General features: G+C 46.9%; 2 protein-coding genes across 2 annotated transcripts in view; both read left to right on the plus strand.

Moving 5' to 3' along the window:
* LOC131519889 (cationic amino acid transporter 3-like) overlaps positions 1-12,072 on the plus strand; it is a 184,947-nt gene that overhangs the window by 33,097 nt on the left and 139,778 nt on the right. The gene's annotated exons all lie outside the window — the stretch shown is intronic.
* Positions 1,901-12,072, plus strand: part of LOC131519901 (cationic amino acid transporter 3-like) — a 48,219-nt gene continuing 38,047 nt past the window's right edge. The window contains exon 1 of the mRNA XM_058743470.1: positions 1,901-2,009. The gene's annotated coding sequence lies outside the window, so the exon portion shown is untranslated. The remainder of the gene's footprint in view (positions 2,010-12,072) is intronic.

The raw sequence follows: 12,072 nt of genomic DNA on the forward strand, positions 1-12,072 counted from the left end.
AGTGCTAGTGGGGGAGGGGCAGAGAGAGAGGAAGACACAGAATCTGAAGCAGGCTCTGGGCTCTGAGCTGTCTACACACAGCCTGAATTGGGGCTTGAACTCACCAACCATGAGATCATGATGAGCTGAAGTCAGATGCTTAACTGCTTGAGCCACCCCAGTGCCCCTCAAGAGAAAAGCTTTGATTGGAAAGGATTATGAGTTTTATTCAGGAGGCCGGCTCATGGGGAGAAGAATACTCTTGTCCAAATGACAGATCTGAGGTTTTCACCTGGCCCAGGAGTTTAAAGGTGCTTTAGGATGTTCCTCAGTAAAGGGAGTACAGTGGTCTGTAACATTTCTTGAACTTGCAGATACACTGGTATCAGCTCCAAATTTTATCTCAGTGCAGGTGGGTGTGGTTGCTTGATGAGGGGTAAAGGGTTGTGCAAGAGACTCTGGTTTCTGTTTCATGATATGCATAAGGGCTCTGTTCTTTTCTCGGGAATAATACATGATCTATATTAGGAATACAAGGGAAGGTTAGTTAATCATTAATGCAGGCTAAGAGTGCTGACAAATGCTTCAGGAATACTAGGTGACTGGACAGGTCCAGGCTGCTTCTAGATGTCACTTAAGATTCTGCCAGAATAGGGGCATTCGGCCTGGTGTGCTAGGTGAAAGCTCAGAGATCTGGGTTCCCTGGCTGAAGAGAGGGTGTGTGTGGCTGTTGGGGTGGGGGTAGAGTGGCCTGAGCTCTTGGGCATGAGTGTCCTGGTGTCCTGAATTGGGCTGGGTGGAGGTGGATGAAGGGGAAGACATCCCCCTCTGCTTAGGAAAGACCCAAGGCTCAAGTCCTATATTAAAGCATATTCTTTCCAGGTGGCCCAGAGGGGAAGGGAAGAGAATGGGGATCAGACACTTCAGACCAGTCCAGCCTCATTCCTTCCCCTCTACCCTTCCTCACCTCCCCAAACCCAGCTTATTGATGGGCCTGTCACACATATTACACACCTGCTGTATGCACCAAGCTCCAAAGTGTTCTTGGGCCATTCTCACCCCAGGAACCACCGCCTTTCCCTTGCAGCCCAGGCAGATCCTCAGAGCCCACAGCCGCTGCGTTGATCTCAAGAGCCCAGAAGCCTCTTGGCTTGGAAACGTGGGATCTAGAACCTAGATATTTGGGACATACCAATGGAGACCCTAAATGCATGGGGGAAGGGAAGGTTGGGAGAGAGCCCCACAATTCCCTGGGGACAGAATGATGACTTAGAGCAGCAAGAAAGATCCAAGTGAGAGGAGAGATGAACTTCTCTTGAGCAGACAGCGGGGCTTGTTTTCTGAAGCAGAAATCCTGGGCCTGATACAGGGAGAGGGCAAGAAGAAAAGGAACCCATAGAGGGAGATCCTCTCCCCATAAATGTTGGGGTTCAGCAATGTGTGGTGGCGGAAGGGGAGTCCACGTGCAACAAACAGGCAGGAAACAAGGGAGACTCTGGGGGAATCCTTGGTTTCCATGTGGAGGCACGAGTCCCCTCCTGCACATACAAAGTAATTGCGAAACTACGTGCCCTCTGATGGGCTCTCAGACATCCCTGATCTTGGGAGGAGAAAAGATGCAGAGACTGCGCAGGTTACTTTTTTCTTCTGCAAACCTGCTCTAGCAGCTGAGGGGGAGTCTCCCTCCAGTGTAAGTGGAGGCACAGGTGGTGGGACGACCTGATGGGAACAGTCACCATTTCCTCTGTGCTCTCTGAAGATGGAGTGGCTTTGTGGTGACCGGGTAATTAGGCTGTCCAGAGTTCCCAGGTAGGCCAACGGTCCTGGGGCAGGGCCAGGCTGTGGGCTGACCCCGCCCTGCTGAGGCCATTGAGGAGGGGACAGGGCTCGCGATGGTGGGCGGGGCTTCCTCCTGTTGGGACTGAGTTACCTAGGAGGTTTTCCTTGGTCACTCCATTCCTGTGAGCACCCCAGCCCAGCACTTTGCTGACGAGGAGATGTCTCTTCCGCTTTCGTTAACACCCGATCAGGTCTGTCCCCAGGAAGAGAGGGGGGACAGCAGGCAGAGGGTATGAAGAGAGAGAAGGGGCAAATGTCCATCCTTTCACTGGGCCCTGAGCCCTGCTCTACTCCCTAGATTCTGAAGGGTGGGAAAGGTGTGAAGGCTGGCGTAGAAATGACTTGGAATGGGGCAAAACGGTAGGATGCAGCAGGGTGGAGAGATGGAGGTAATGGGAGAGTGGAGCCCACTGGGAGGTGGTATTGTGTGGGGAGGTGAACCAGGAGGGGAGGGAGGCAGGCTGGTTGGGGTGGAAAGTGGTCAAGATGGGAGAGGACAGGGTGGGAAGTGGGCAGTGGAGGGGGTCAGAGGGATGGGTATGGGCAGGGCAGGGAGGTGGAGGAACCAGGATGGAGCAATGCCAGATGGAAAGTCAGAGATGGTCAGGGTGGTGGGTTGTCTGGAAGGAGGACTTGAGGAGGATCCCACTGGGAGGAGGGGAAGACAGCACTTCAGAAGCAGTCAGAGCCTGGGAGGAGTATAGGGAGTACAGGTTGTGGCAGGGAAAGCAGGGTGTTTGTGGGTCCTTGGAGGGTCCTAGGAAGGTGAGGATAACACCTCCAGAGCCACTTCCCACTCAGGCTGAGGATTGACTCTAGAGGGGAGCTTAGGAGGCCACCTGAAGAGCAGGGATAGGGGTACGGTACCTGCTCCCCTTAGCCCAAGACACCTGAGTGTGTGCCAGTCAGGGTAGGGGTGGGCTGGGCTGCTTCTCAACTCTGAGGGCAGAATCTAATGGGGTTTCTCTGGAACAGTTTTTTAGTATTCATGTAGTGACACAATCTCACCCACATCTGCTTATCACCCCAAGTCCTGTCATATAACTGTCTCCTGCTCTGTGTATAAAGAATGTTTCAGATAGGAGTAATTTAGGGAATTTAAGGACAACTGGAGGACTCCCCTGGAGATGATTAAACCCTTCATGCCCATCTGTTGTGTGGGCTCAGTGCTCCATGGAGAACTTTGGGACAGTGGTTAGCCTCATTAAAGGTTTTAGGGAAAATGCAACCTGTAAAGGGGCAAGAGGCATGATGGACCAGGAGGGGCAGAGGCATAGTAGGTTGAGGGTGGGGGATGGAGCTTGCCAAGTTTGAGATCAGATTTCCCTTAGTGTGGGCACCTGGTGGTCTGAGCCTGAAGAAGACTGATTTCTATTTCAGAGACCCAGGACTAGAGAAATGTTGGGGAGATGCTCACCACAGGGGCTGGGGAATGGAATGAGATGGTTTTCCAAGGGTGGACACATGGCTGATGGAAGCTTTACCTGTTTTACTCTTCCACAATTATTAGGCATATTTTATTATTCCCACCATATAAGTGATGAAACCTAGACTTGAACCTAGTTCTAGGATTTGAACTCAAGTCCTTGGCTCCTGTGCTCTTGCTGTTTCTACCACACTACTGGGCAGAAGGTCTTACTCTGTTATGTGTCTGCCTCAGTTCAGGCCTGGGGGTAGGAGGTGTAGGACTGGTATGGCAGATAGATGCTCTAAAGTGTTTGGTGTATGAAGGAATGTATTGTATCCGCAGTTCTGCTTTGGTGGTTGGGCCCAAGTCCTAGAGACTCTGTGGCAGGAAGGGGAATGTAGCAAAGGGATTCCAGTGTGGGCCAGAAAGCTGGAAATAGGTTTCCTGTGTAATTTCATGCTTTTTCTGGGCATTCTAGTTCTCTAGAATCTAGAGGTCTGGGCACTGGATCCTTAAAAGAAGGAATAGAGTGGCATGTATGTGTGCAAGGTGTGTTTGATGAGTGCATGAAAGTATATAATTACGGGAGTGCATGCCTGTCTGTAAATAAGAGTTTGTATGTGTCTTTGTGTTGCACACATGTGAGAATGTTTGTGATGTGTGGGTGTGTATTTGTGTGTATTTTGAGAATATGTGTTTGTATGAGTGTGAGCATGTGAGTGTGTGTTGCAGACTAGGAGTCTGGAGTTCTTTCTTGTCTAGTAAGAGAGTGGACACAGAATTAAATACGAGAGAGGCTAATGTCCAGGAGGAGACAAGAGCCCCAAACAGGGGTTTTGTCTCCATATTTATTGATCTCCAATGATCTTAAACATGTGGAGAATGTGAAGAAAAACAATCATACTAATTATTAACTTGTGCAAGAAGCAAAGGGTCTGGGGATCAGGTGGAGTTTGTGATTGAAGTACATTTGTATATTGGTATCAAAAGGAAAGTAACTTCCTGCAGGTGATATAACAAGTTACTCATGATCCGATTACAATAGCTCCCTAGCTGACCTTGGGGACTTTTGCCCCGTGGTTTCGGTTTTCTGCCTTAAGCTTTTTCTAACCCATTTGTGTAAGTAGAACTTATTTCCCCATAGTTCCCCTTTTTTGTTTTTCTTCATTTTCTTAAGTTTACATGCAAGGACTGTCATGATGAGCTCCTGATCCATTTTTGCTATCAAGTGGTTTGGAGGGTGATTCTGCAAAAGCATAAAAAGAGACATAGTAAAAGTATTCTGCTTCCCAGAGTTATAATGGAGGATTAGTGCCTTTTGTCTTTTTCCTATAAATTCAACAGAACCTCAGGTGCTTTGAAGCATGCCAATATTTGTGTATAGAAGTTTGGGTTATTAGCTTTTTGTTAGTGTTGGCCATAACTTGGTTAAGTACATGGGCAATTTGATAGTGTGGTGAAGACTTATTCCAGTAACAGTAGCAGAGTCTATAATGCTTACTGCAACTAGGATCACAACGATTAAGAGGCTTATGAATCACCTTTGCCTGTTTAATGAATACCAGTGATGGAGATCATGGCCATCAGATGCAAATTGTGGATATATGCAATACCATTGTGTTTTAGGAAGATGCTGGCCTTGTTAGACAGGTGTTTAAGCCTTCCCCATGTTATATCAGGGGCAAGGACTTGAGTTTGTGGAATGGTTTCAGAATGAGGAGTCAATGAATAGGCTTCTTCCATCTTGAAAGAACGGGGTGGTGGTTGCTCATTCAGAGTCATTCTCTGGAAGTCCTGGTTTATTGAAAGATATCCTGGGGGGTCTCCACTCCATAGAGGCTCAAGATCTGAAAGAACACAAGCATATCCTCTACCCCAGGTGAGTTTAGTGGGTCCAATCCATGTGGGTGCCCCTTTGGGGGTTTTGTATAGCACTATAGGATGAGAGGGTTTATCTAATTTAGAAGAATGTTGCTCAGCTGCAGTTAGTCCTTGAGGGTCAAGATTTAAAATGTTAAGAGTGATCGTAGTGCAATCAAGGAGAAGTTGAGGTTGTAATGTAGACAGCCATGGGTAATTCCCCCCCCTTTTTTTTTTTTAAGGTATTAAGTTGACTATGTGCTCATCCTACAACTGCTTGGCTTTGCATATTATAAGGAATTTAATTTTGTCTTCCATTTCCCTCTGCCTTTGTATCCCACATCATCCCCCCCACCCCCACCCCCCCCCCCCCCGCCCCGAGCAATTTTGACTATTAAAGTCTTTAAGATTGCTGAGAGTGGATGATCTTCTCTTCTGTAACTTCTTCCTGATGAATAGGGGCATAGAGATGCTGCTACCTATGGGTCAACATTGCTCAGTTGGGATAGGTATAGGGAAGTTATGAAAGAGAAAGATAGAGTTGAGGGCAACCAGAGCCTTCTTGAGAAGGAAGGACTGTCTGTGTACCAGAAGTTATAGCAGTGAAGTCTTCCAACAAGAGTCACAGAACTATGACAGAAAGACTAAAAAATGGACATGATTAAAGATTTAATATAATTGATAAGTCAATTCAATTATTTCTGTGACACATAGCACTTAAACAATTAGAGTATCAAGTGATTACCTTGTACCAAAAAATATTAAAAGTAGGAGTTGCATATAATCTCTAGAATAGTTATAGCATTTACTCAAATGTAACCTAAGGATTATTATATGTTTGACAGTGCTTCCAGAGTAACTTAGCATACCAAAGAAGCCTAATTGGTCAAAAGGCTTAATTTACAAATTAAATCTTGGGAAATTCATTTAAAAAATTCTCAGAAAGTTATAAAGCACAAAGCATGTTTACCATCAGACCCAAATATCCTTAGTTTCTCTGCAATAAGAAGCCAAAAGCAGATAAGCCTTGTTTAGTAATCAATCCTTTCACATCCCATTCTAATTAGAAAAGGTGTAGATGTCCAACGAATTCAATCCCAATTTATCATGCAAGAAAAACTTTTTAGGTTACCGAAGTCTTTGATAGCTATTGTAACAATTACCCGTGAAAACTAGGAGACAAAGTCAACCATTACATTAAGTCATAACATGAGCTTAATTGACCTTTGATAGACATGTCTATCAAACAACAAACTTACATTTGAGTCCATCTAAGACAATTTGTTCCCCATGGTTAATTTTTACCTGGAACACTGTGGGAAGTCTGAAGTGGGTGGTCTTTGCTCCTTGACATCTCGGAGACAATATTTAAGGGTTGGAAAAAGGTTTCTATAGCTAATAATATGGCTCATAGTTCTAAATGTTAGGTAGCGACTGGTCCAGTGTATAATATATGTTTCCATTTTTTTCCAGTTTTACAAACACAAGAAACCTGGTGAGCTTTACCCGAGGCATCTGTAAACACTGTAAGGGCATTCTTAATAGGTTGTAGCATTGGGGTAAGGATGTCCTCAGAGGGAATCTTTTGATTCTTTAAAAGGTTAGATTTTTTTCCAATGACAAAGGGGATAGTCAGCGTTCTCTGGATGTAGGGATGCCAAAGGTGCTGGCTGACAATAAGGAGGCTTAAATTCCTTGGAAAAATTTTTATTTACTTTGGGTGGGTCTATATCTTCACAAACATTATTCGCACTCAGGGGGAGAATGACCGTAGGGACAATAGACCATGTAAGAATGACCTCAGGTGGAACATTGGTGCCTTCCATATGGCATGATTTTATTGTTTTACCTATTCGTTCCCAGATGTCTAGGTCAAAGTTTCCTTGCTCGGAAAATCAAGAGGAGTGTTGCTGGATAATCATTAATAATTTAAGGAGTGGTATATGAGTGTACTGTTCTGTCCTGGGGATAGGGAGTCTCCCATAAATTCTCTCAAAAGTTCCACAGCAGCAAATATTAATATAGTTTCACTTTTCTCTTACCTCGTCAGGAGAGATTAAAGTCCCATGCACTTTTTCTTTTATAGCTCTAGTCATTCCGTGGCATTCTTTTTTTTTTTTTTTTTTTAATTTTTTTTTCAACATTTTTTATTTATTTTTGGGACAGAGAGAGACAGAGCATGAACGGGGGAGGGGCAGAGAGAGAGGGAGACACAGAATCGGAAACAGGCTCCAGGCTCCGAGCCATCAGCCCAGAGCCTGACGCGGGGCTCGAACTCACGGAGCGCGAGATCGTGACCTGGCTGAAGTCGGACGCTTAACCGACTGCGCCACCCAGGCGCCCCTACATTCTGCAGTCCTTGAGTACACATTACTTTATAGCCACATTGAACTCTTGTCACATAGGCTTTTCTTCTCATCACGTCGGGGTCCCCATCTGTCACAGACTACGAGTCTGGAGTTCTCTGTTGTCCAGCAAGAGAGTGTGGATGCAGACTTGAATACAAGAGAGGCTAATGTCCTGGTTGAGACAAGAGCCCTGAACAGGGATTTTGTCTCTGTACTTATTGAGTGCTCAAGATCTTACACCTGTGGTGAACATGAAGCAAACAATCAGATAGTAATCATTAACTTGTGTGTGCAAGAAGCAAAGGGTCTGGGGGGCAAGTGGAGTTTGCGATCAAAGTACATTAGTATATTGGCATCAGATGGAAAGTAATTTCCTGTAGGTGATAAAACAAGTTACTTGTGATCCCATTACAATATCTTTCTAAGTAACATTGTGTGCTTGTGCCCCATGGTGGCAGCTTTCTGCCCTAAGCTTTTTTCTAACCCATTTGTGTAGGCAGAACCTATTTTCCCACACATGTGTATATGTGTGTCCTGTCCAAGGAGAGCCTGAAGACTCATAGCCGAAGATGTCTTTGATTTGTACACATTTGTAGCAGGATTCAGGCTGTGTTATGGGGTGGGGTGAGTTGGGAGGACAGAATAGAAAGGCTGTCTGTGCTTGGGGTGTGGGGGTTGGGTGGCCTGAGCAGTGGGTGTCTCTGCCCTGCCAGGCACAGGGGGATGCCATCTGGGTCCTGGGTCTGAGGCTGGGTGGAGACTTGGTCCTAAGGCCTTCAGTCGGGGCTTGCGTTGGAAGAGCTTGGATGTCCTGCTATGAACAGGGAGGGCCAGACAATGGAGGGTTCAGGCCTACTGTGTCCCCCAACTCCACCCCCATCAGGATTTGGGAAAGATTTAACCAGGCTGCAGTTCCTAACTCTAGGCTCCACCCATTCTGCCCGAGGCCTTAGAGTCCCCAGAAGTCTTTGTGTGCCACCTCCTGAGGCTGGGATGACTACAATCACAGTGAAAACTTTTGTCTCTGTCAGTACTAGCCAGACAGGCCCAAAACATGTCTTTGTCTCTTGGAGGCCTCTGGTAAGGCCATTCCTACATTCCTAGTGAATTTCACACAAGCAGAGGTTTTTCAGACCCCTTATGCTGGGAAGTTCTACTGAGTCTTTGTGTCTATAAGACCAGGTTAAGTTTGTGAAATGGAGCCCAGCACCCTGCCCCCAAATTATGGAAGTGGTCTCTTTGTAAGGGACATGGATCCAGAGTGTAGGGACGCTGAGAGGATGTGGGGATAAGTCTAGTGGTTCGTGGATGGGTCAGATGTTTCCTGGGCAGGTGGGCCATGATCAACAGGGCAGATTCAGATAACGGAGTTCAGAAACCACTGGTTTCCCCTCTGTTTTCCCTGTTACTCCAAGCTTTGCTGTGTCAAACAGGGACAAAGTTAGAATTTTAGAATTGGAAAGTGTTTCCCTGTCTGCAGCTTTGAGGAGCCTCTGGGAAAACAGGACAAAGAGCAAATGATGAATGAAGAGACATTGCTCTTCCAGCTCAGGAAGTAGGGGGAGAGGGTCAGGGGCTGTGGGACTCTGAAGGGCAGAGGGGTGTAAGTGCTGAGGGTGACGGTGTGCAGTGCATGGTGTTTGTGGTGTACGTGTCTGTGCTCTGTGGTTAACAGTCCTGTGTGTACCGTCATGTATGTGCACATGTATCACATGGGGAAGGGTGCAGCTTTGATGGGTTTTGTAAACCACGGTTTGTGAGCAGGCTTCCCACTGGGGCCTATGAAGTGTGCTTTTCTTTAGGTGCAACAGTCAGAACAGATGGGAAGACCCCTGGAATGAGAAGCAAGAAAATGTGGTTCCATTTCTGGCTCTAGGTATCAGCTGGGACCCTGTGAAGTGTCACCTCCATGCTGGGATGTCCCCTGCTGTATGAAAAACCACACAGCTCTTCTGGGCCAGCAGCCCCAGTTCTGGGACCAGAAAAGGGAAGGGGGCTGCAGTGGGTGATGGCATTTCAGGGGTCAAAGAAAATGAGGAATGCCATGGGCAAAGGCTGTACAGGGGTTCCAGAATTGGGAAATTCATGGGTTCCTGCTGGAGCCAAAGACTCCCCCAGTCTGGGCAGCCCAGCCTTATCTCAGCACTCTGGGTCCTGGTTGGCTCTACAAGGGGAGCTATTCTCTGCTGCCCTCTTGTGGCCTCTGAGCCCTTTGCAGGTCGCTGCTGAGAATGTTCCTCTCAAGTTCCCAGGGGAAGTACATCACCCTTTACCCTCTGGTACAAATTGCCTACAAGAGGAGAAGAGATGTTTGGCAGTCTAATCACATCTTTTCCCCATATCTCCTGGTTTCTGGAGGCACTCATGACCTCCTTAAGGCTGGAAAAGTCTTCCTGAGATCTATCTCTTTTTGCCATTGTCTGAGGTTTTAAGTTCTGCTTTTGGGGATGTGCTATGGAGACAAGGGACTGAGATCAAGATATTGAGCAGTGAGAGCAACTTCTGTCCTCCTTAGGATCCATCTAAAACCTCAGCTCTCAGGGTCTTCGGGAGTTTTCAAGGAAAGATGGCAGGGGTAGTGACATTCCTGGAGAAAATGGGTCTGGAGCAGACCAGAGATTATGTGTGTAGGTTTCCATGAATTTGCACCTGAGCTCAGTCCCTCAGCCTCAGCAGGGAGATGGGTTTGCAGGATCCAGGAGGCATGAGACAGGGATGCTGGAGGGAGATGTCACATTTGACAGATGCTGACGAGACTCCTTATCTGCTAGCTCTGGAATCTCCTCCCACCCACTACACTGCCCTTAACCCTCCCCTTCTAGTGCTCAGTGCTTATTAGTGACTGTTTGTCTTGGGGGAGACATCCAGGGGGCCAAGTTGCATTGGATGGGTAAGGGGAGAGGTGGAGGGAGGGACACCAGGTAAATGATGGAGGAGGAGCTGTTGGAATGACTGGAATTTGAGCTCAGGTCCCATGATCACTAGGGTGCTTGGAAGGTTTGGCAGGAAATTGTCCTGGCTGCTGATACTGACTTGCTGGGGGTGAGTGAGTGGGGGTGGGTGTGCGATTGATTATTGAAAGGGATTGATATCTACTAATTTAGACACTTATTTTGGGGGACCCACTGAACAATGAGCAAATAACTTTATTGATAGCTTCCTACGTACAAGAAGAGTTACAGGTGCCATGAAGAGACAAAAGGGGAACACGCATATTTTCTGTTCCCCTTCCCATATTTGAAGACCTGCCACACGTCTTCCCTTGACTGGTAGAACCAAGGTGACCTCTCTGAGGGGTTCAAAGAGCCGCTGGGCAGTTCTTACCCAGGATGCAGAGGCAAAGCTCTCAGTCTTTCTGTTCTGCACACCCTGCAAAGACCTTCTGTGAGCCTCCTGTCTCACCTCACTCCTCTTCTCACAGAATTCTCCAGACTCATAGATACCTGGCAGAGGGGGACCTTGAGTGCATTTCCAGAATTTCCAGTGATCCCACTTGATAAAGTGGGGAGGGGCAGGGCAGCCTCAATCCCTCACTGGAACCTGGAATCCAATAAGCAGACAACTGCTCCTTTCACCTTGTAAGAGTGTGTGTGTGTGTGTGTGTGTGTGTGTGTGTGTGTGTGTGTGCGTGCCACCTCCTTCAATCCTTCCCAATTCCACCTCACCCCCCTTCTCTGCACTCTTTGAGGCTGACTCCTGCTCCCCCTCTCTGAGCACTGCCTCTATCCGTGGGTTCCTCGATTTGCCTCAGTTCCACATTCCCTCTGCAGGTTCTCTCCCTTGCTCAGACTTTTCATACTTCCTCCTGGACTGAATCTTTCTGAGCCCAGGCCATCACTACCTCTCACTCCCTGGTGTCCTAGATTCTGTAACCTGGTTCTTCTGTGTCATTATCTTCTGCTCTGTCTACACCTTGCTTGGCCTCTCCTTGCAGGTCCTTCTTCCCCGCTCTCAGGTGCTGCCTGAAGCTGTAGTCACCTCCCAGTGTGAGTCCTGGTCCTCAGTGTACTTCTGCTGGGGTGCTCTCTCCCACTGACCCTTCTCCTGCTGGATTTCAGGTGTGGTTCCTGGGCTTTGCCCCTGCCGCTTCCATGAGGGCTCTTCCGCCCGCTCAGAGTTCCAGTTTGGCCTGTGTCCAAAGGATATCCTTTTATCCAAAGGATACAAAAATGCTGATTCGGGGGCACATGCACCCCACTGTTTATTGCAGCGCTATTGACAATAGCCAAATTAGGTAACATCCGTAATGTCCACCAACTGATGAATGGATAAGGAAGATATATATATATATATATATATATATATATATATATATATATATGTATATACACACACACACACACACACCACATATACACACACACATGCATACATACATACATACATACATCATACATACTGGAATACTACTCAGTGATGAAAGAATGAAATCTTGCCATTTGCAACTCTATGCATGGAACTACATGGAAGGAATTATGCTAAATGTAATAAGTCAGTCAGAGAAAGACAGCATATGATTTCACTCGTGTAGAATTTGAGAGACACAACAGATAAACATAGAGGAAGGGAAGGAAAAAATAAGATACAAACAGAGAGGGAGGAAAACTAGAAGAGACTTTTAAATACAGAAAACAAACT

The sequence above is a fragment of the Neofelis nebulosa genome, chromosome 8 (genome assembly GCF_028018385.1).
Source record: "Neofelis nebulosa isolate mNeoNeb1 chromosome 8, mNeoNeb1.pri, whole genome shotgun sequence".
NCBI classification, from domain to species: Eukaryota; Metazoa; Chordata; class Mammalia; order Carnivora; family Felidae; genus Neofelis; species Neofelis nebulosa.